Source organism: Aquarana catesbeiana, linkage group LG01, assembly GCF_042186555.1.
Source record: "Aquarana catesbeiana isolate 2022-GZ linkage group LG01, ASM4218655v1, whole genome shotgun sequence".
In the NCBI taxonomy this organism is placed as follows: Eukaryota; Metazoa; Chordata; class Amphibia; order Anura; family Ranidae; genus Aquarana; species Aquarana catesbeiana.
In genome coordinates this window covers 473,636,992-473,662,786 of record NC_133324.1, presented here as the reverse complement: position 1 = coordinate 473,662,786, position 25,795 = coordinate 473,636,992, and the positions used below count along the sequence as shown (strand labels likewise).

At 42.4% G+C, this 25,795-nt stretch overlaps 1 protein-coding gene across 2 annotated transcripts in view; it reads right to left on the bottom strand.

The window, feature by feature from the left end:
- The window catches only part of ANP32B (acidic nuclear phosphoprotein 32 family member B), a 72,041-nt gene that overhangs the window by 32,739 nt on the left and 13,507 nt on the right, over positions 1-25,795 (bottom strand). The gene's annotated exons all lie outside the window — the stretch shown is intronic.

Sequence of the window (25,795 nt, the reverse complement as noted above, 5' to 3'; positions counted from 1 at the left end):
AATATAAACAGTAGCTGTAAACAGAAGTGACATGCAAAGAACAAACCATAGAAAAAAGGAAAAATAAAGCATATGGAGAAACACTGGCAACAGCATTCCCCAGAAGGGGTGGGGGACGAAGACTATAAAAATAAGAACTGTACTTTCACTAAGCTAGTTTTCAGAGAAATGCCAGAATTGATGTGAATTTATCAAGTAATCTTACTGATTACATACCAGCATACTGCTATCATGTCTGCAGTGACTGTTTAGCCATTAGTCACTGGTTATTTTATCTAATATAGGACTAAAAACTTACATTTGAACTGCAGACAGGCATCCAAAATACCATTTAAAGTGATACTAAAGTCTTGTTTTTCTTTCGTTAAAAATAAACAAACATGTTATACTTACCTGTTCTGTGCACTGGTTTTGCACTGAGCAGTCCCGATCCTCCTCTTCTCGGGTCCCTCTACGGTGCTCCTGGCCCCTCCCTCCTGATGCAGCTTGCTATGGGGGCAACCGAGGTGCAGCTCCCTGTGTCCATTCAGACACAGAACTGTGGCCTGTCCCCCTCTCTCCTCATTGGCTCACTGGCGTTACGCTGCTATCTTAGCCAAGGAGGATGGGAGTCTCGGACAGCCATGTCTCTCGTGCAACATCGCTGGATCTAGATCAGTGGTTCTCAATTCATGTCCTCAGGACCCACTAACAGGCTAGATTTTAACCACTTCTGGACTGCTGCACGACGATTTATGTCCTTACTTTGTAGGGGGATAGCGTTGTTATGGCAGCAGCTAGCTGCCAAAACTCCGGTATCCTCTTCTTCAGCCGGTGGTCCGGTTTCCGATAAGAGTGGTCTCTGCGGCAGATTCGCTGCGAGATCACTTTTATCGGCAGCGGGAGAGGGCCCCCCTCCCGCCACGCTCTGGTGCCCTCCGCCGCTTACCGAAGCCGTCGGCAACAGCGGAGGCAATCGGATCTTCACCCTTGCCAGGCATGGAGACGAGTGAGGGGAAGATGGCCCTCACTAGTCTCCATAACAATGCAGGGCGGAAGCGACATCAAAACGTCACTTCTGCCCATAGCGCTTAAAGGGCATTTTTTTTTTTTTTTAAATGACAAATTTTTTTTATTTTTATTACATTTAAGTGCAAATATGAGATTTAAGAGGACCTGTCATGCTTTTTTTCTATTACAAGGGATGTTTACATTCCTTGTAATAGGAATAAAAGTGACAATTTTTTTTTTTTTTTTAAACAGTGTAAAAATAAAAAATAAAAAGGGTAAAAGGCCGCGATCGGTAAAGTAAAAGCAATAATTCTAGCACTAGACCTCCTCTGTAACTTAGAACATGCAACCTGTAGAATTTTTTAAAACGTCGCCTATGGAGATTAAGGGTAAAAGTTTGTCGCCATTCCACGATCGGGCGCAATTTTGAAGCGTGACATGTTGGGTATCAATTTACTCGGAGTAACATTATCTTTCACAATATAAAAAAAAAAAAAATAAATAATTGGGCTAACTTTACTGTAGTCTTTTTTTAATTAAAAAAGTGCATTTTTTTTTTAAAAAAAGTGTGCTTGTAACAGCCATTTTATTCTCTAGGATGTTAGGAAAAAAAAAAAAAAAAAAAAAAAAAAGTATAATGTTTGGGGGTTCTAAGTAATTATCTAGAAAAAAACCTGTTTATAACTTGTAAACACCACATCTCAAAAAGAGGCTCGGTCCTTAAGTGGTTAAGTATTACCTTGGGGAGATGCAGACTAGAATACTGCAATTACTGAGCAGCAAATGATATCACCTGTGATGTATTTAAGTTATCTTGCAAACCTGGCCTGTTAGTGGGTCCTGAGGACAGTGGGTTGAGAACCACTGATCTAGATGGGCCTCAGGTAATTATTAGGGAGGGGTGAGGGGGGTTGCTGCACACAGGTTTTTATCTTACTGCATAGAATGCTTCAGTCTTTACAACCACTTTAACCACTTGTCGACAAGCCGCCATTATACTGCGTCAGCTCGGCTCGTTCTGGTATGTCGGCTCCTGTAAAAGCTATAGCGGGCGTGCTGCATGGGGTGGGAGGGTGGGGACCACGGTGGGCACAGGGTGGCAGGGCTGATGTGCGATCACTCAGAGCCAGAACGAGGATCTGTCAATGTAAAACAAACCAATCCCAGTTCTGACAAGGGAGTAGAGAGAGATCTGCTGTTCCTAGTTATTAGGAACAGCGATCTCTCTGTACTCCCTAGTCACTCACCTCCCCCACAGTTAGAAACACCTCCCAGGGAACACATTTAACCCCTTGATCACCACTAGTGTTAATCCCTTCTCTGCCAGTGTCAATTATACAGTAATCAGTGCAAAAAGTGAGAAAAGTATCCGATCTGTCTACCGCAATCCCACTAAAAATCGCTGATCACAATTACTAGTAAAAAATTAAAAAAAAAAAAAAAAAAAAATCCACCCCCTATATTGTGCACGCTATAACTTTTGCACAAACCAATATACACTTATTGTGATTTTTTTTTAAATGAAAAATATTTAAAAGAATACATATTGGCCTAGACTAATGAAGAAATTTGTTTCATTTTTTTTTTTTTGGATATTATAACAAAAAGTAAAAAATATTGTTGTTTTTTTTTCAAAATTGTCGGTTTATAGCACAAAAAAAATCAAAACCGCAGAGGTGATCAGATACCACCAAAAGAAAGTTCTACTTGTGGGAAAAAAGGACATCAATTTTGTTTGGGTACAGCATCGCACAAGGGGGCTGACATGTTCCCTTGGCGTTTCTTCTGGGTTCGTGACCTCTGGCACAGCGAGTGGCCGTAGCTACGATGACGTCACTACCGCGCATATACGTGGGAGCTCTCCATTTCGGCAAGAAGCTCTGAAGTTTTGGCACGATATGCCAGATCTTCAGAGCGCATGCACCGCTGATGTCAGCGGCTGCATGCAGGGTGAATATCTCCTAAATCGTACAGGTTTAGGAGATATTCATTAAACCTACAGGTAAGCCTTATTCTAGGCTTACCCGTAGGTAAAAATCACCAAGAGGGGTATACAACTGCTTTAAGCGAATGCTAACCTCAGGCATGAAATATGAACAAAGCATATCCCTCTGTTGTGTGGATTTGTCTCAATCCAGAACACTAAGTGTTATTTTTGTCTACTGCCTTGTTCCTCCGCTATCAGCATGAATCAATTCTGACAAGTTTTCCTGACACCAAAAGCTAAAAAAGTGACAGGGGAGGGAGCACCAGCACACAGCCTGTGATTGACAGCCTCAGCTATGTTCCCGTGTGCTGTGTAAAGGGAATGTGACCCTTCCCTCCAATCAGCTCTCACTGAGCTCTGCAGAGTATAACATCTGCTCCCCACCCTCTGCTTTCTGGAAGCGCACATAAGCTGTGTAAGACCCCTTTCACACTGAGCCGCCCCAGGCATCAGCGGTAAAGCGACGCTATTTTTAGCGCCTGAAAAACGCCTCCAGTGTGAAAGGGGTCTTAATTCTGCACTTTGAAAGGCTGTAAAGAAGTGAGGGCTGTAGATAAATAGGTACAACGTATGTAGGAGAATTTGTTTCATCTTTGTAATTTATTTGAGGCCAGTCACTTCATTAGAGTATATACAACCACTTTAATCTCACAAGGAGAGCCAAAACTAGGCCACTTATTGATGGTCCAAAGTTCCTGTGAATTTAAAGCAATGGATCCTTTAGGTAGCCTCCCTGGCGGTATGATGTCAGATTTTTGCATCTCAAAGCGGTACAATTGCATAGAAATTTGGCGTTTTACATTGTAGGCCTTGAATTCTTAGGAACAACACACTTAAATCTGTCCAAACAAGAATCTAGTAGACATCCCGGGTATCAAAGTTTGAAACACGAAATCAAAAATATTATAAAAAAATAATAATAATAATATGAATTTCCCCACAAATCACTAGCGCTCAATTCTGCAAGTGTTCTAATTTACCATCACTGTTTTCTAGTTGGTCTAAAACTGCTTTTGATGTAAAGGGATGCTTTTTGGTATATATATATATATATATATATATATATATATATATATATATATATATATATATATATATATATATATATATATATATATATATAGATCTATATAAAAGTGCAGGCAGGGCACTGGACAAAGCATTAGGGACAAAAGGGATGTGAAATGATTTGATATAGTAATGTAATCTGTAAGATTACAGTGTACTGTGTTATGTTTTTTTGTACTTTTTGAATTTGCAGCCAGGCTCTGCAGCCATGTGTCGCGACGCTCGCAGGGAACAGAGCCTGGAACATAGAGCATCAGGTGGAGGATAAAGCGGAGGACACAGAAGTTTGTGACACTATATAGCTTAACCCCTTCCTATCCAGAATTTGTATATGAATATTCCCCAGTACAATATGCCAAGGAACTGTTTAAAAATGTGCTCTCTTTTAGGGGCATCAGCCTAACACTTTTTTTAGCTGATAAGCTCTCAGGCCTAACTCTCCAGCTCTGGACCTCATTAATGATTACAAAACAAATCAGAATAGTTCCCAACCAGGGTGGATAAAAATCAATGATTTAAAAAAAAATTATAATAACATTTTGTTTATTATCAAAATGTATTTTAAGAAAATGCTAAAGATAGTTTTTCTATTCAAGATACATTAATAATTTAATTTATTCGGCAAGAAATGGAACTTAGTTATGTAACATGAGGCTATACATTCTGCAATATTTACATTTTTGGTAAACCCATTCAATGAATCCAAGCTCTGCAAGCTGAGATAACATGCATTGCATTGATGCAGTCACACAATTTCACAGTGACCATGAGATAAAACAAAGTTCAGGAATATTCCTTTATCCCACTGTTTTGCAAATCTACAGTATGGACACTACAAACTGTATGATTGAATCGGTTCTGATATCATGGCTTCACTAACCTGAAAGCTTATTATCCTAAATAGGAAACCTTAAATTTTGTTTGTAAATATTAAAGATTCTAACTACCAGCAAGAAGTCCTTACATTTAAAGAGCACCTGTCATTTCAGATCTATCATGGAAGCGCTTGTTAGGCATCCACTCACCTGCAGCCGCCATGTCCCTCAACTTTTGTCACTACCACATCACCAGCTGTCCCATTAAAGTGAATGGGACGGTCGGTGAGTCAACAGCGGGTCAGAGGAGGAGCCGCAGTGGGACAGAAAGGACAGTTAACTCTTTAAAAATTATGATTTAAATTGAGTTTATTTAAATCAAGCCTTTTTACTAGTGATTTAAATCATGACTTAAATCAAATCCATCCTGTTCCCAACCTGAAGGTGGCAGCATTTTTCTGTTTAATACTGTATTTGTTGGATACAATTACAGTATAAAAACATAATTACAATTAGATATTTTTACATTTTTGTGAGTTTGTCAACATGTAATAAAAAAAAAATGTTTATTAGAACAATGTGCCAAATAAAAACCTTCTATAGCTTTTGGCCAACAACATCTGGCCTGGGTCCAGGCATGAACGACCTCTGAGCACAAAGTGAATAAGTTCTTAACATGTAGGAGGTTAATTAGCCAATAGCAAGTAGTGAAGAATTCTTATGAAGCCTCACCACAACAAGCACCCTCTAACACTTCAATAAGAATGTTTAACATATCACAGTGCTTTCTGTGGTGAGATAACCTTACCCACATCTCAACTCACAAGACTTTTACAAAACATTGTGTGGTAAGAGTACCAGACCTGTTACCTATGTGGCATGGCAGTCCAACAAAACAATGGATGTAAAGAGATACGAGATATTTAGAGATGCATGACTTTTCTGCTTGTTGGTGAAGGGTATTCAATGGCAATGACAGAGGATTGACAGCAACGTTACATATGAACAGCTAGTTACAAAGCTGGACTATGCAGATGTAAACTACTGTATATTACATTTAAAACAATCATTTTGTTGAGTCTTGCCGCTGTAATAAGTCTATTCAAAACCTGCAGCTTTGCAACTTACTGCATTACCTCATTTTACCCTGGAGACTGAGCAAGAGTATTACCAAACTAAGGTTCTTTCTGTGCACCCCCTTCTTTGTAAGATGCCTACACATCTTCCCCCCCAGGACCTAAACATTTTAGTAGGACAGCACTGCACAATGCAAAAAGAGTATGACTGGCTCACAAATCTGGAACTTCCACCTTCAGCCTAACATTTAGTGTATAATTAGCCAAAGATTGGCGCCCTATAAGTGAAAGTAAACAAAATGTGTGTAAAAGCTGCCCCTTTGGGGTGAACAAATTCACCTAGAATATCTAGTATATTGTGTATATCGAAAGAAAGGCTGTAGCGCTTAGTTTGTTCATCAGTAATAAATTGTGATAAAAATCTATAAAATAATATAATAGAAATCCAACACTGAATGGTGAATCAAATAACAAATTGTCAAAATAGCAAGCATAGGGGGTTATTTACTAAACCTGGAGTGTGCACTGGTGCAGCTCTACACAGAAACCAGTCAGTTTCCAGATTTTATTGCCAAAGACTTATTGAACAAGCTGATATCATACAGGACGGATCCGTCATTACCGGATCCTGTATGACATCCCACACAGGCTTCACCACACAGAGCGAGACGTAGCCAGCATGCCACTGCTGGAGGAATAGCCTATCTGCACACGCTGTAAACACCTAGTGCCAGAAAAAGCCACATATACACGAGTGCAACTTTTATACCCGATTGCTTTTTTATCTTCCATAAATATACTACGCTATGCGACTTTTACCCTGGTCTCCTGTGAAGTCACTTTTATACATCCTAGCTTTATCCTGAGAGATCATTGGCGCGGATTGGTGCCGACAGTGGACTCTATCTGGTATTCCAAATGCGCATTTTGACCATCCTGTAAAAAGGGGTCAAACACCTCTGGTGAGTTGCCACCTTCCCATTGAGCACTCGTGGTGGAAGAACTAGGAGTCACCATTTTAATGCCCCGTACACACAGTCGGATCTTCCGATGGAAAATGTCCGATCGGAGCGTGTTGTCGGAAATTCCGACCGTGTGTGGGCTCCATCGGATTTTCCGACACACAAAGTTGGAGAGCAGGAGATAAAATTTTCCGACAACAAAATCCGTTGTCGGAAATTCCGATCGTGTGTACACAAATCCGACGGACAAAGTGCCACGCATGTTCAGAATAAATAAAGAGATGAAAGCTATTGGCCACTGCCCCGTTTATAGTCCCGACGTACATGTTTTACGTCACCGCGTTTAAAACGATCGGATTTTCCGACAACTTTGTGTGACCGTGTGTATGCAAGACAAGTTTGAGCCAACATCCGTCGGAAAAAATCCTAGGATTTTGTTGTCGGAATGTCCGAACAAAGTCTGACCGTGTGTACGGGGCATAAGAGCAACTTTTTTAGGTGTTGGGAGTATTATCACACATGGACTCTATGCTTGCTATTTTGACAATTGTTATTTGATTCACTATTCAGTGTTAGATCCCTACGATATTGTTTATACGTTTTTATCACAATTTATTACTCATGAACAAACTAAGCGCCACATGCTTTCATTCGACATACACAGCCTAACATTTAAAAAAAAAAAAATTTATAATATTTATATCTATCTATATATATACACATACATACACACACACACACACACACACATATACACACACTGTATTTATTGGCATATAACACGCACTTTTTCACCCTGAAAATCGGGTGCAAATAGCATGTTATACGCCAATACTTCAATTTTAGCTGCCTCTGAGGGGACAGGGACGAGCGCCATCAGATTACATACAGTGAGAATCTCCTGTTTAATTGGTGGCCTCTGTAACAGGAAGTCCCATCTCCTGGGCAGCCATTGGACCACTGTTCTGTCTAGCATAGGAGATTCTCACTATGTAATCTGTCGACACTTGTCCCACCCCCCTCCCTGTCCCCTCTAACCTGCAGATGGCAATGGCGAGGGCTGCATTGATGTAGACTGATGAGGCTGCATTGATGGCATTTGCGAGGCTGCATTGATGGCAATGGTGAGGCTGCAGATGGGCACTGACCCTTATTTTACTTCAAAGTTACTTATTTAAAATTAAATTGTTTCCCCTGAAACTTCCCTCTTAAAATGAATGTGCGTGTTATACGCCTGTGTGTGTTATACGCCGATAAATACAGTAAACAAAAAATAAACCCCCTCAGCAAAAGGAAAATTCAGAGAAAAATCTAAATATTTATCTCTTTACCTGTTCCAGGTCAGTACCTCAGATGGTATTTAAGAATGGCATCAAGGAAACTTCTAATGCCCCATACACACGATCGGACATTCTGACAACAAAATCCATGGATATTTTTTCCGACGGATGTTGGCTCAAACTTGTCTTGCATACACACGGTCACACAAAGTTGTCGGAAAATCCGATTGTTCTGAACGCAGTGACGTAGAACACGTACGACTATATACAGGGCAGTAGCCAATTGCTTTCGGCTCTTAATTTATTCTGAGCATGCGTGGCACTTTGTGCGTTGGATTTGTGTACACACGATCGGAATTTCCGACAATGGATTTTGTTGGAAAATTTTATAGCAAGCTCTCAAACTTTGTGTGTCGGAAATTCCTATGGCAAATGTGTGATGGAGCCCACACATGGTCGGAATTTCTGACAACAAGGTCCTATCACACATTTTCCATCGGAAAATCCGACCGTGTGTACAGGGCATAATTCTGCACAAACCATTCTTAGCAGATCGAGACGTGCGGGTTAGAAAAATAACAAACAGCCAAGCAACTACCATTTTCAGAAGTAGTCTGCAATGGCTGTCTACATATTTTTCTTCATGGGTGTCCCTTAATATAAAAGCAGATTTCAATTAACTTCAGCAGATTACCAGTACTGTTTGTTTACTGATTTTTTTTGGATGGCTAAAAAAATTGGACTAAACCTCAAGGACAGAGCAGGCTTTCTGCTTTTACCTTGACATACACATTATGCATAGAAATGTCATAATTAAAATGTAAAAATCAGTAAAAGCTGAAGTACCAACAAGGACTAGGAAAGAGGTTTTACGGTATTGGGGAAATTATGAAGGTTGCAGTTATATTGTGTAGATTTGGTGTCTAGGCTCACCACCAACTAAACAGATATTTCCCTGAGAAATCTGTACAAAGTCCAAAGAAAGAATTTTTTATGATAGTTATAAACACTTAAAGTGGTTCTAAAGGCTGAATGTTTTTTACCTTCATGCTTTCTTTGCATGAAGGTTAAAAAAAAAAAATAAATAAAACATCTTCTGTGTGCAGCACCTCCCCCCAATCCTTACCCCCTCCGATCCAGCAATGTTAAATGATAGCCTCGGCTGTCCTGGGACTCTCCCTCCTCATTGGCTCCAACTGCTGTCAGTCACAGCCAGTGAGCCAATGAGGAGAGAAGGGGGGGCCAAGCCACGTCTCTGTTACTTATGGACGCATAGAGCAGTGGCTTGGGAGCGGGCACACAGCAGAGCACTGCACAGAAAAACCCAAAGCTTTAATACCACTTTAAGAGTATTTTACTAATCTAACATATACTTGAAATATTTTATATTTTCAGATAAATGTGGTTTCGCTTTTAAGGTGTACAGAAAACGTATGTAAAAAAAAAAAATTTACCTTACTCTGACAGCTGTGGGAGTGGTTTTAAAGGGGTTGTAAAGGTATTTTTTATTTTTTTTTTAAATAACAAACATGTTATACTTACTTTCACTGTGCAGCTCATTTTGCACAGAGTGGCCCCGAACCTGCTCTTCTGGGGTCCCTCGGCGGCTGTTTCAGCTCCTCCCTGCAAGGACTCAACACCTTAATGCGAGCTCCCTTGCATAGTGGTTAGTTCTTGCGGGAATGCTCCCGTGATACAACCGGCGGCTATAGCCCCTCACTGTATCACTCGGCCCGGCCCCCCGGCGCGCCACGTCATTGGATGTGATTGACAGCAGCGCAAGCCAATGGCTGCGCTGCTTTCAATCCATCCACTGTAGCCAATCAGCGGCCAGGCTGAGCAGCGAAGAGGATGTCGGGAGCGAGCGCGGGAATTTTGAGGGGTCAGGTAAGTAAAACGGGGGGTGGGGGGTACACGTCTTTAGCCTATATTAATATGGTATGCATTTTTTTAGCATTAGCTCCCTTTTCCTTGTTATACAGTCACTTCTACTTAAAACCAGGTTTATATATATTTTATATATTTTTAAATTTTTTTTTATAATTTGACAAAATGTATTTTTTTAAATACATAGTAAAGTTTCATTCCATTTTTAATTATATATTATTATTAGTAGCTGTTTTAAGCATTTAACACCGCCGGTTAACAAAAAGGATGATAGGCTGTTTTTTCTGTGTCCGTCCAGTTAATTTGTATTTTTGTGCACTTATTTGCTGAGCAAAGATGGCTCATGCAGGACACCGTATATTGAGCAGTGATGGGTCATGTAGGACACCGTACATCATAGGAAAAATGGTGAATCACTATGGATTGGTATTCACCTAAAATGTATCCAAGTAGCTTAACTGTATGTGTTGGTCTCATTGAAGTACAAGACCCAGCACTAGTGTCCCGCGGACCACAACAATATGGCCGCGGACACAAAAGATAAAAGATACGAAATTCCCTTGCATCGATACATGTAGGGGAAGGGGACAGGACGGCACGCTTAGCAGATCAGCTGTTAGGAACGATCAGCATACCATCCCATTACCGGCCGGTTTCAACCATTCGTTTTTTGCTTGATGTAGAATGGCGCACTGAAGCTTCTGGGTATTGTGAGTACCCTGTGTGGGACGTGTTTATTTTTTGGTTCAATAAATTGCATAAGCATTCTACACTTTAAAATCTTTTTTTCACTGATTTACTGAGGCACATTGGCGATTAATCCAGGATCCCGGACGCACTGTTGAACGCTGTAGTGGTTCCAAAGCGTGTATTGACCAAGCTTAACAGCAAGGTCGCACACCTTAAAGAGGAAGTAAACCCTCAGGGTTTACTTCCTCTTTTGCTCGCTGCTGCAGCCTGCAAATGAAAAGCATAATGGGCTAGTATGCATCGCATACAAGCCCATTATGTGCCACTTACCTGCAAAAGAATCCAGCGATGTCCCCTGTGTGGGCAGCGTCCATCTTCTGGTCCTCTTCCTTCTGGGCCACGGACTCCGGCTCTGATTCGCTGGAGCCGTGTGACGTCACTCCCGCGCATGCACATGGGAGCTGCGATTAACGGCATAGGCTAGGGAAGAAACGGTACTTAGTTCTGTTTCTTCCCCGTGCATGCGCCGTTGGAATTTCCGGCGAACTACAAGTGAAATATCTCCTAAACGGCGCACGTAGGAGATATTTTCACTACCTATAGGTAAGCCTCATTCTAGGCTTACCTATAGGTAGAAGTCCAAAAAGTGGGTTTATAACCACTTCAAGGTGAGCCTTCATTACATGGGGGCGGGGCACCTGAGTGAGAACACAGCGTCTGATTATCGCATCACTTTCACAGCATACTGAATAGCATGGAATGTGGAGCACCTGCAAATTGGATCAATTTGAACTTTGCTCAGTGCACTTAAGCACTTTTTTATAATTCCAGTATTTGAATCTATTTAGATTTCCATAGACTCATTTGCTTTAATATTTTTTATCACTATATAAATGCACATTGTCACTTTATTATTGGCTATTAAGCATGTCTTTTTATATATTTTTCGTCATATATTTTATACATTATTACCACGGTGTAGAGTATATATTTTTACCAGTTCAGAGGCTTTTTTGCTTATATCTTTGATAGCGCAGCGTTTTTAATGCGATTTTAGTCCTTTTACATGGTTTATGAGACATGTTTACCGCTTGCAGCTGATTCAAAGAGGGTTTATTATTGTTAGTGGAGGCTCACAGGATGTTCTATATAATTGTATAAATATTAGCCCATAACAGCTGTACTACTCTGCACAACAGTATTGCACAGCATGGGCAGCCAATTGCCCAACTGCCCATTTACAATTTTTTCCCCCATTTGTGACACATTTGTTTTACAATAATACCAATAGCAACGCTTTAAAATCCATGCCAGTGCACACCAATTCGCATTCATATGTAATGCATCTCATGTTTTGAGGGGTTTCCATTTATTTAGATGGAAACCACATCTCCCACGAATAGACAAGTCTGAATAGTGGTTATTGTAACTTTCAGCCCTGGGAAAATTGCTGGGGACACTATCCACATGGAGTTTGTATGTGCACAATCACCATATAGGATGAAATGTAAAATTCGGTCCACAACTGCTTTTACAAGCAGGAGCTTGTGATGACAAGTACCCATTTTAAAAGGCCAAAACAGGCACTACTGTCTTACTGTTTAACAGCATACCTAATAAAATCAACTTGGGTGTATCCCGAAGACTTTCTATTTCTTATTTGATGTGAAGAAATGTCAAAAGGACTTGCTAAGTTTTTCCTTTGCCTCACTAGTGACCTTCTATGACAGCTTAAAACCACAAGGAAAGAATTTTCGGAGAAAACAATGGTACAATGGAATATTAAATGGGAAATATATATATATCACAATGATTTCATCACAGAATTGATGCAACATATAAAAATGACATTACAGCATAGAACAAATCTAAGATTTAGAAAACTGACTATTGCTTACCAAAAACAATGTCACTGTATAATTGCACTAGATATAATATTGTAAAATATTTAACACTTTACTGTAACCCATTATTTAGGTGTAAATGTTGCTTCCCATCCTCCAGGCTACTTGGTGAGCCATGTTCACAACAGCACCAGTGACAGAGAGGCAGCTAAAGGAAGGGATGTGCTATTTTACATAATACGCTATATACAGTTAATGAAATGGTTATAGGGCCTGTGTCGAAGGGGCTTTTGTTCGCTTTAAATGGGAATTGTATTCCTATACAAGTCTGTAGGCACACAAAACCCTCTTGAAGCAGGTCAAATGCACATGCCAATGAATTCTAAATGAACTTAGAAGGGTCTCAAATGGATGCTATCAACATAAGCCTAAAGCCAATCAACAGGTCCATAGATCTGTAATATGCAAGCTTAGCATGTACCGGTGAAAGATATTCTTGAATTTGTTTTATAATCTGACTTTACAGGTTAACCTTTCATAACAAGATTGTATGTGCACACCAGACCTTGCTTCACTACGTCGTGATATGGCATGTGGATACACGTCGGATAGTAAATGGGCCTTGCAAGTCGAATCTTTAAAAACATGGACGGGAATAATAATTAAAAAAAAAAAAAAATTAAATTAAAATAAATAAAATTAAGGATGTGGATCAGAAAATCTGTTAAGCAAAAGAAATACGTTTTTTATCAAATGTATTTTTGTGGAATCTAACCTGGGGTAAATTAACTTGTATCAATGTTGTATAAATGAAAGAGTGCCTCGATCAATAGGGGGTAGGGGCGGGTACCATCATCCTTAATTGACAGTGATGGGGTATGTGTAAATGTTATATGACTAGGCTACACAATGTGTACAGCCAATATACTTATTCAAAAAAAAAAAAAAAAAGTCTCTTAAGCCTACTACACGTGATCAGAAAATCATCCAAAAAAATATAGGATTTTTTTTAACAGCTTACCTGTAAAATCCTTTTCCTGGAGTATATCACGGGACACAGAGCACCATAGTAATTACTATGTGTGTGTTATAGACCACCTTCAGGTGATGGACACTGGCACACCCTAAACAGGAAGTTGCCTCCCTATATAACCCATCCCATACCGGGAAGACCTCAGTTTTTGTAGCAAAGCAATATACATATACCCCAGAAGAAGAGGGGCGGGACCTCTGTGTGACCAAGATGTACTCCAAGAAAAGGATTTTACAGTTAATCTGCTATAAAAATCCTATTTTCTTCATCGTACATCACGGGACACAGAGCACCATAGTAATTACTATGTGGGTTGTCCAATAGCAATGCTATTTGAGGGGACCTTGACCTTGAGGAATTATACTGCTGCCTGCAGCACACTGCGCCCAAAGGCGATATGCTCATGCCCTTTTTTACATCCACTTGATAAAATCCGGTGAATGTATGGACTGCAGACCAAGTTGAGGCCTTGCAGATCTGAGCCATGGAGGCTTGTGATGCACTGCCCAAGAAGCACTAACCGCTCTAGTGGAGTGCACTTTGACATGAAAAGGTGAAATCTTACCTTTTAACCATTAGGCATGAATTATAACTTGACGAAATCCACTTAGCAATAGTGGATTTCGACGCTGCCTGTCCCTTCCTAGAACCCTCTGGCAGCATAATAAAACATCAGTCTGTCAGACCTGAGCAGTCGTCTTTAAATAGACCTTGACCGCTCTCACTACATCAAGACAATGTAGTGAGTGCTCTACCCTAGACCCTGGTTTTGGAAAAAAAAAAAAAAAAAAAAAAAAAGACGGTAGGACAATATTTTGGTTTAGGTGGAAACCTAAAACCACCTTAATAATTAAATATGGTTTCTTTATAGGAAAGAGCGGCCAACTCCGACACCCTTTTGCAGAGGGTATAGCAACTCGAACCACTATTTCCCTTGTCAGAAGGAACAAGGGAGTATGCTGTAACGGTTCAAAGGGCTGTTTTGCAATATCGACAAAAAACTAAGTTCAAGGGTGGTCTAACTGGCGGAATAAGCCGCATTACGCCTTGTATAAAAACCCCAGACCAAAGAATGCGAAGCAAGCGGTCTTTGAAAGAAGACTGATAAAGCCAGCTTCGTTTGTAATTTTAGAAAAAAACAAGAATTCTACATATGTTATATTTCCGAGGGTGGCAACCCTTGGATTCACACCAGGAAACATAAGCCTTCCAGAGTCTATAATATATAACTCTGGAAGCCGGCTTCATTAGTGAAGGTAGAAAACACTGAACCGGAGAGACTACGTCTCTTTAGAATGTGGGCTTCAATAGCCAAACCGTCAAACTTAGAGTTTGTAAGGTAGGATGGAATATCGGCCCCCTGTGAGAGTAGGTCTGGCCGTAGTGGAAGGGAACAAGGATCCTCCACCGCCATCTTTACGATTTCTGCATACCAGGACCTTCTGGGCCATGCTGGGGCTTCAATAATTACCGGCTTTCTTTCCAGCTTGATCCTGCAAAAAAGCCGTGGCAGCAACTGAATAGGGAATAAAGCCTAACTCAGGGAAAACTGACCCCATCACCATGCATCTGTCTCGCATGCGAGTGGATCCCTTTTTCTTGACATAAAGTTGACCAACTACATGTTGAACCTGGACGCCAAAAGATCTACGTCCGGGATCCCCCATCTTTGGCTATAGCCAGAAAGATTTCGGGGTGAAGGGACCACTCCTCCGCTAACAACTGATGGTGACTCACGTAGTCCGCCTGCCAATTCTCTATTCCTGGAATAAAGACTGCCGATAGGCAAGGAAAATCCTTTTCCGCCCAAGTTAGAATATGGTCCACCACTTTTTGAGCTGCGTGACTGTTAGTGCCCCCTTGGCGATTGATATAGGCCATAGCTGTGGCATTATCAGATGGGATCCTGACAGGACAATCCCGTAGCCTGAATGTTCAGGGCTTCAGAGCCAGACACACAGAGCCAGAACCAGAGCCAGACGCACTGCCCGAATCTCTACGATGTTGATGGGCAAGTTCTGGACCACTGTCCCTGGACAGTTGTCTTTTCCAGTACTGCTCCCCAACTTGAAAGGTTGGCATCCGTCGTTACCACTTTCCAGGTAACTGGTATGAAGGTTTTTTCCCTCTACAGATTCACGGATACCAAGCACCAACTGAGGCTCTGGAACACCTTGGGGACAGCCGCATTGGCAAGAAGCTTTAATCGTTTTGTTCCAAGCAGACAGGATACCGTTTTGCAACAGTCTCGAATTGAACTGGGCATAGGGAACCGCTTCGAACGAAGCCACCATCTTTCCCAACAACCTCATGCAAAGGCGAATGGAGGGATCTCCTTTCAACCTGACCGTCCGCACCAGCTCTCTTATGGAACTGATCTTTGCCTGAGGTAAGAACACCTTTTTCTGGGCTGTGTCTATGATCAGACCCAAGTATTCCAGCTTTTTTAGGAGGTAACTGGTTGTAATGCGTACACTTTGCTCCAAACGAGCCACCGACTGGTCTATTAGCAATAGATCATCTAGTACGGCAAGACTGTTATGCCCTGTGCCCTTAACCTGGCTAGAGGTGGGGCCAGGACTTTTGTAAACACCCGGGGCGCTGTAGCTAGCCCGAAGGGCAAGGCTACAAACTGGAAATGCTGCTGTTCTACCTCGAACCGCAGAAACTTTTGGTGAGCGGGAAATATAGGAACATGCAGATATGCATCCCTGATGTCAATAGATGTCAGAAGTTCTCCTTGTAGGATAGAAACCACTGACCTGATCGACTCCATGCAAAAGGAGCGGATCTTCAGGAACTGATTTAGATTTTTTAGATCTAGAATGGGTCTAACATCTCCATTTGGTTTTGATACCGTAAAGAGGTTTGAATAAAACCCCAAAACTTGCTCTTCTGTGGGGATTTGTATGATCACCCCCTGAGCCATTAATCGGTCTAGTGCCCAAAACAGAGATTTTTCCCTGGATCTTTGAGAACGTTTGACCTCAGAAAATGTGACGGTGGAAAGTCCCGAAAATTCCAGTTTGTACCCTAGAGTTATCATGGAGATGACCCAACTGTCCTGAATTTCCTCTTGCCAGACTTCTGAGAACTGCAGAAGTCTTCCCCCCCACCCTGGCGAGGGGGCGCCCCTTCATAATGAGGCTTTAGCATTCTGTTTTGCAGGATTCTGGCCCCAGGACTTTTTTATGCCTGGGCCTGACCCTGAGGTCTTCCTCTAGCGTCTGACGGCGGAGGCCATCACCACTGCCTAGAAGCAGATCCCCTGGCACAGGAGAAAGAGTCCGCTTAAATGAGGGGTGTTTATTCTCTCTTTTGACTGGAAAAAAGTACTTTCCCACTGGAAATCGTTTGGATGTATTAGTCCAAATCATCCCCAAATAGCCGATCCCATGAAAAGGAAAACCAGTCAGGAGATTTTTGCATGGTGCTTTGGCTGACCAATTTTAAATCCACAGGATTCTACGCATGTGTACTAGCACAAGCGCAAGGCGGGACGCCTGGTAAGCGTCTATGGCAAAACATAATGCTCTTGGTAGCTCGGTCAAATCCCGGACTTGCTGTACAGGAACCTCTTTAAGGGCCCGTCTAAATTGGTCCTTTAGGGATTGACAGATGCCTATTGCAGCGACTGCAGGCTGAGTAACAGCACCTGCCAAAGAAAAAGAGGTGCTTTACCAGGAATTCCAATCTTTTGGATCCTTAAGCATTTGTGCATTGTCTACTGGACAAGTTAGACTTTTATTCACACTGGAAAACGCAGCGTCAACTGCTGGTACATTCCATTTTTTGGTGAATTTCTCCTCCATAGGATAGAGAACTGAGAATCTCTTTGAAGGGAAAAAAAAAATGCTTATCCAGGTGATCCCATTCAGCATAAATAAGCTTTTCTAGTAATGCATGGACAGGAAACGCATGCAAAGACTGTGAAGGTTTTAAGGGAACCCACGGAACGAACTGAACTTTTAGCAGACTCTGTTAGGGGTAGGCTGAAAGTTGAACGAACCATCTCCGTAAGAAATTGTATCAGCAACTTCTCAGATTACGAGGCTGAAAAGGGTTCATCTACCATTGTTCCCTCCACAGAGGAGTCAACGGTTTGTCTTTCCTCCTGATCGCCTGAGGGTAACACCTCATTCTGTACCCACTGTTCCCTTTGCAAAGGATCTAAGGTGGGGAGGGGGATCTAACACGCTTCCTATCCATTTGAATGGAGGATGCGATTAAAGCTGCTAATCTTCCCTCTAGGCCCTGCAGGGCAGAGGAAAAGGCATCTTCAGTCATGTATACAGGGGCTGAGATGTGAGAAGCAGCTGCACCACCAATTTGTTCCAATGACTCACCCTGGCTTGCCATATCTGGTATTTCAGGCGAGGATGACAGTGTGGAGACAAGACTGGAGTTTCCAGCTCCCGAGGGTCTTTGGTACTTTGTTCTTTTTTGGTACGCATAGTCCTAAGCACAAAACCAGAGGCACTATTTAAATGCACTTTTTGCTGAACATAGTCTGACAGTGTAATGCCGCTATACAAGTTCAGGCTAGCGCTGGGAAAAAATGTCCTTTCCGTTTAGGAATGCCCTTTGCAGCCCTTATGTGCCCCACCGCTCCTGTGTCCCGAGTGTAGCCAGGCTTGCTTCTCCTCACTTCAGACGAGGAGAGACTACTCCAGTAAAACTCTTAAGCCTGCACCGTGCATCGTTGTGGACGCTGTGTCCTACACATGGCGCCGTGCCTAGGCCCCACCTTCAAAAAACGTTCCGCACACGCCGCGGGCAGCCTTCGGGTTCCGCAGACCCAACACAAGGGGGGGTGGGAAGAGGCAGAGCCCAATGACACAAGCAGGAAGAGAAAAAGAAGAAAACCATTAGGTGGACTTTATAGTTTCTAGGCTTCTTCCCTTCCCTTATCCCCACCACAGGATACTGCTGAATTAACAGTCAGATCCAACCTTCACCCACCACGGCAGGCTGTGTTTAGCAAACCTTCAAAGGACCAGGTCCCTTTTTATCGGGGTTCCACTACTTTGGACCTGTAATAGCACCCTGCCAAGAAAAACTTTAGGTAATGTAGCATGACCAAAGCTCTGGGTCCCAGGGTCCAGCCCTGCAAAGAGAGGCGTTACAGACAAAACCTCGTGCTTCGTATAGGAGGCTTGGGTACCATTCACCTTGGCCTCAGTGGCACTTTGGATGGATCCGGTCTGTGGAGGCTATTTAAATCCAGCAAGGGTCCCTCCTGGAGCTCCTCAGAGCACATCTTCCCTTGTGACCAACACCTTAGACACTGACAAAAAAAAAAACGGAGGTGTTCCCGGTATGGGAGGGGTTATATAGGGAGGCAACTTCCTGTTTAGGGTGTGTCAGTGTCCATCGCCTGAAGGTTGCCTATAACCCACATAGTAATTACTATGGTGCTCTGTGTCCCGTGATGTACGATAAAGAAAATACAGCTTTTGAAGTGATCGTTCGATAATCAGCTTACTAATCCCTATAGAGCTTTGACTATTACAGTGATTGTCAATGGTCCCTCAGGTAAGTTAAAAGATGAATTCCAGGTATAGAAATTTTATTCATAGTTACATGGGTTCAGCTTGGACCAAAGTAAACTATGCATATACTGTACCATACCTGGCCAATGCCCCTGGAAGCTGAAAAATCACTGAAGTAGACACTGCTACTCTAGTGATCTCCACCACCTTCCAGGTCCTGTGCTGTGCGGCTGGCCTGCCGGGTGGTGACTTTTCTGGTGAAGTACACCATCCGTTTACAGAAGGCCTGCAGGATGCCATATTGCATTAAATTTTACAGAAAATTACAGAGACAGCAGATTGAAAAGAAAATAAATTTTTAATAACATTAAAATTAAGCTGGCCATAGAAGGTTCGAATCTTGGCTGGCTCAGCAGGAATCGACCAAGATTCAGGGCTGGACTGGGACAAAAATTTGGCCCTGGACTTCTTTCAGACCGGCCCACTTTACTCCAAACACCTGGTGTTGGCGCTTCAAGCTTCTCGGCACCATGGTTGTTATGGTGTCAGGATGATTGAAGCGCATTATTTCTATTATTACATTGTAATATAACATGAAATAGTTCAACTCACCATAATGCAGAATCAGTGGGAGCCCTGAGTGTGTCACCTGCCACGTAACTTACACTGCATCTGGTGGCAGGCGATGTGGCAAGTGACACGTTGCATCTGGTGGCAGGCGATGGTGGCAAGTGAGATGCGACACCTGGTGGCAGGCAACGTGGCAAGTGAAATGCGGCATCTGGTGGCAGGCGACATGGCAAGCGACACGCTGCATCTGGTGGCAGGCGATGGTGGCAAGTGACATGCGGCACCTGGTGGCAGGCAACGTGGCAAGTGACATGCGACATCTGGTGGCAGGCGACGTGGCAAGTGACAAGCTGCCTCTGCTGACAAGTGCCGTGGCAAGTGACACACTGCATCTGGTGGCAGGCGATGTGGCGTCACTTGCCACGGCACTTGTCAGCAGAGGCAGCTTGTCACTTGCCACGTCGCCTGCCACCAGATGCCGCATGTCACTTGCCACGTTACCTGCCACCAGATGCAGAACGTCACTTGCCACGTCGCCTGCCACCAGATGCAGAACGTCACTTGCCACGTCGCCTGCCACCAGATGCTGCATGTCACTTGCCACGTTGCCTGCCACCAGGTGCCGCATGTTACTTGCCACCATCGCCTGCCACCAGATGCAGCGTGTCGCTTGCCATGTCGCCTGCCACCAGATGCCACATGTCACTTGCCACGTTACCTGCCACCAGATGCAAAACGTCACTTGCCACGTCACTTGTCAGCAGAGGCAGCTTGTCACTTGCCACGTCGCCTGCCACCAGGTGTCGCATGTGAATTGCCACCTTCGCCTGCCACCAGATGCCGCATATCACTTGCCCCTTCGCCTGTCACCTGCCAAGTCACTTGTCACCAGATGCAGTGCTACTACAGAACTTGCTGGGCACCTCCAACCCAGCTCTGTACCCCCCAAACACACAACGTGACAGGGGAGAAGAGAGAGATACACAGCGCCAAATGTAGCATTAAAACAACTTGTATTCCATTTAAAGAACGTTACTGACAAAGTTAGCAGGGTGAAAGGCATTGAGACACTGTGCAAGAGTCCAGGCTTGTCATCGTTCTGAATTAGGAGCCGCCACCGGGAACCGATCGGGCCAGTAGATGCAGAGCTACTACTTCCTGGTAGCGGTGGAATGCATGATGGGGCGGACGTGATGTCATCATCCGGAAATGATGCAAGGTGTGGGAGGTGATGCATCCTTCAGGCCATCATTCCTCTGCCACCAGGAAGTAGTAGTACACACTGATGCGCTCTGCATCTACTGGCCCGATCGGTTCCCGTTGGCGGCTCCTAATTCAGATTGATGACAAGCCTGGACTCTTGCACAGTGTTTCAATTCCTTTCACCCTACTAACTTTATCAGGAACATTCTTTAAGTGGAATAAAAGTTGTTTTAATGCTACATTTGGCGCTGTGTATCTCTCTCTCCTCCCCTGTCTCTGAAACTGGCCCATTGAGCCATCGGCCTACCGGGAATCTCCCGGTAGTCCCGATAGCCAGTCCATCCCTGCCAAGATTCGAAGCATGTATGGGCAAGCTGTCAGATTTTACATGTGATTACTGCTAGTGTCTGTTATACCAGTAATAATCACTGTTCTCCCAGCGAGGACAGCTTACCACGCCCCCCCCCTGCTGGGAGAACACAATGGTTCCACCAGAGGGATTCCCCCATCAACAGGGTCTGTGAATCAAGCAACCCGTGGTTGCAGGAAAGAAATCGATCTATGGCCACCTTTAGGCTTGTATAGCAATTGTACAGTATATGCTATTTTTTTTTTATTTGCCATTTTGCACATAGAGTTACCCTTTAAATAAAGTTGGCATTTTGCATTACATGATTTGCCCTAGCTTGTAATAATTTAACATTAACATTTTACCTGGAAAAAAAAAAAAGGAAAAAAAAAAAAAGTACTTTTCTAATTGCAATAGAAACAAAATTCATAACCTAAGATTTCCACCAACGTAACTTTTATAATGAATGCCTTTTTTATATAAACGTATAATTAGATTTTTTTTTTTTAACAATTATAAATTACAAAGAGATTGTTGAACTTTTCAACACAAAAATGGCACTGAACAAATATTAAATCAGCTTAGCATTCTAGTCTGCTCTTTTACATACCATACCTAAATCCCCTTTCACAAGTTTACTTCTGCAATAATCCCACTGCCCTATGATCTTTATGTTTTATACATCAATGAAATATAAAATAAAAGGCATACCACGCAATAGGACTATAACGCTGTCTCTCAAACATGAGAGAAAAAACATTCACATTGTAGCAACATTTGGCAGTTCAATAAATGTGCATTATGCTTTTATTCAATTATGCACTTTTTGAAGTGGGAGTAGTATTTGATATCTAGTACATCAGACTCTATACTTCCAGGATTGCGTCTGTAAAGCGACTCAGTGTGAAAGTAGCCTTACAATTACATGGTGAGAACAACCTGAGGGGTTGATTTACTAAACCCGGAGAGTGCAAAATCTGGTGCAGCTGTGCATAGTAGCAAATCAGCTTCTAATGCCAGCTTGTTCAATTAAGCTTTTAAAGAAAAAACCTGGAAGCTGACTGCAGCTCTGCATAGAAACCAATCAGCTTCCAGGTTTTTTTCCCCCAAAGTTTAAGTGAACAAGCTGGCGTTAGAAGCCAATTGGCTACTATGCACAGCTGCACCAGATTTTGCACTCTCCAGTTTTAGTGAGGCCTGATTTACACCTATGCATTTAGTGCTTTTTGCAGATTTGCACTACAGTCAATTCAACATGGTTTCCTATGGAACACATTCTGTAGTTCAAAAAGCACTAAAAATGCAAAACGTGTGAATCAGGCCTTATGCAATGCCATGGCATTGCATGGCTGAAATCGCATTTGCACCAAAACGGTGCAGGACCCTTTTTTTGTCTGCACTGGAATCGGATCGCCTGGATGTTCAAACCCATGTGATCCGATTTCATGGTTCACACTGCTTTCTGCAAACCGATTTGGGGGTGTCAACTTTATATTGACACCCACAGCAGTTCACAGAGAGCAGTGTGAACTGCCTGAGATTCAGATGCGATGCGGGAGCCCGCACAGGAATCGCTGTGGTTCCTGCATCGCACCAGTGTGAACCTAGCCTTAATCAACCCCTGTGACAGTCTCAACTGTGCCCCTGTGTTGTCACCCGGTCATATGGCCTCCCAATGGAGCCTATAAGTGACTCTTTCAACCCATGATACATTTGCAGGAAGGCATAAAGTGGCTGCAGGAAATCAGTCACTAGGATGCAATAACTGATGAGAAAAGGTGAAAACAAGTGTTTTACTTAAAGTTATATTAAAGACTGTTATTTTTAAGAGAAAATAAACCCCAACATATTATACTCTTCTGCTCTGTGCAGTGGTTTTGCACAGAGCAGCCTGGATCCTCCTCTTTTCGGACCCCCCTCCTGCCGAGAGCCCCCAGAGCAAGTAGCTTGCTCAAGGGGCACCCAAGCAGGATCGCTCCTGAGCCGCAGCTCTATGTCCCTTCACACACAGAGCCGTGGCTCAGCCCGCCCTCTCCAGATTGGCTTACTTGCAGTGACCTACAGCAGCAGGAGCCAATCCAGAAGGGGCTCAGGTAAGTATTATGGGGGGCTGCTGCACACAGAAGTTTTTTTTTAGAATGCATGAAGGTAAAAAACCTTGAGCCTTTAGAACCACTTTAAATAGAGGTGATTGCCAATTTTAGACATTGCTTTAGCAAGCTAATTATTTAGTTAGGATTTATAGCCACTTCAAAATTGCAAGGTTCTTATTACTTTACTACATTAAAGTGAGTCACTGACCTGGAACAAGTGAAGCCAGTGAAGACAAAGATGGCATACTTGCTGAAAGTCAGGTCAAAGATTCAGTTAGTGAATAAAGGATCAGGATGCCTGTCCTGGAGCTTGCTCTAATCCAGTGGTCTCAAAAACTGCAGCCCTGGGGCCGGATGTGGCCCTTTGCTTACCTCAATCTGATCACAACTGCCACTAATGATTGGGCACCATTCCTCCCACTGACACCAATGATGGGGTGCCATTTCTCCCACTGTTAACAATGAGGCATTGTTATTACCATTGAGACCAATGGGGCACGAATCCACTAAAACCAATGGATGGGGCGTTTCTACTCCCACTGGCCACAGTCTGCCTTCCTCAAAATCTGATGCACAGAAAGCTGGCCCTTTATTTAGAACGTTTAGAGACCCCTGCTCTAATCAAATCAAGGATGGCAACTTCCAGGCTCCTGATAGATTCCCTTTTCACCACCACCAATCTAAGTCAGGCTAAAATTTACAGCTGCATTTTCCTCAAATCTAAACATAGACCTTTTTAAAAATGTATTCACAATCATACGTGCTAAGCCCATTTCTCACATTTGGAGTTTACAAGATAAAATCTGTATTTGTTGCTAGAAAATTACTTAGAACCCCCAAACATTATGTATATTTTTTTAGCAGAGAATCTAGAGAATAAAATGGCGATTGTGTAATATTTTATGTCACACAGTATTTGTGCAGAGGTCTTTTAAACACAACTTTTTGGGGAAAAAGACACTTTCATGAATAAAAAAAAAATAAAAAAAAAAAAACAGTAAAGTTAGCCCAATTTTTTGTATAATGTGAAAGATGATGTTACGCCGAGTAAATAGATACCAAACATGTCATGCTTTACAATTGCGCACACTCGTGGAATGGCGACAAACTACGGTACCTAAAAATCTCCATAGGCGACATTAAAAAAAAAAAAAACGGTTACCAGGTTAGAGTTACAAAGGAGGTCTAGTGATAGAATTATTGCTCTCGCTCTGACGATACCTCACATGTGTGATTTGAACACTGTTTACATATGCAAGCGCGACTTCCCTATGCATTTTCTTTGCTGCGTGAGCTCGCGGGGACGGGGGCGCTTTAAAATTTTTTTTTTGTTTTAATTTCATTTATTTTTATACAGAAAAATGTTTTGATCACTTTTATTGCTGTCACAAGGAACGTAAACATCCCTTGTGACAGTAATAGGTGGTGACAGGTACTCTTTATAGAGGGATCGGGGGTCTAAAAGACCCTAAATCCCTCCTTTGCACTTCGGCGTTTTCATCGAAATGAATACTTTGATTATGAATACTGTATATTTTTTAAAAACCGGCGCCATTGGCAGCCAAGTAAACAGGAAGTGACGTTGTGGGAAGGGGAAGGGCCCTCCCCTCCCGCCATGCTCCGGTGCCCTCCGCCTTGTAATAGGAATAAAAGTGACAATTTTTTTTTTTTTTTTTTTTTTTTAAACAGTGTAAAAATAAAAAAAGACTAAGTGGTTAAAGCCAAGAGCAGATACTGCTAAACACTACAGTGTTCACTTGAAATGCACTTGAATTTTACAAGCAATTCATGAAATGCAGGCTGCTGCGGCGGCCCATGAAGTGTTCACTAGAGATGCACCGATACATAGCCGAAAATGGTGTTAATCAGTATTTTGCCTATAGAGAAAAAGGTGCCGATAATAGCGCCGAAAAGGCACATGATATTTCCGCAATTTTACAGTGTTTATGGTGTGTTTTTCATAGGTCAGGCGACTGAAAAGCCACATTAAAAACGTAACACGTGTGTGTTACTGATGCATTCTTGCTGCTTTTTCAATGCATTTCAACGGGAAGGTGCGTTTTTGGTTAGTTTTTTTTTTTAAACTGACTTAAACACCACAATGGAAGCGCAATGGACCAGTGTAAAGACACAGAGTTTAAAGGAATGCATTTTTCTTGAGCTTTTCTTGCGCTAAAAGGTGCCGACAATAAATTCATATTCATTTAAATTCATATTAAAAAGTCAGATACAATATAGATTTTATTTTTTAAAACTGTCATTTTCAGTTAAGTGCATCCTGATTTTTCAGTACCAAAATTTACATTCGGTGCACCTCTAGTTCCCTGCCTAACACTGCAGAGAACATTCTGAACGACTTAAAAAAAAAAAAAACACAGACTAGTCACATTACTTTGACAAGTCATGAGATTAGACTCCGCCCCCTGAGGCAGTATGGCCCCAGTATTGACTGGCCT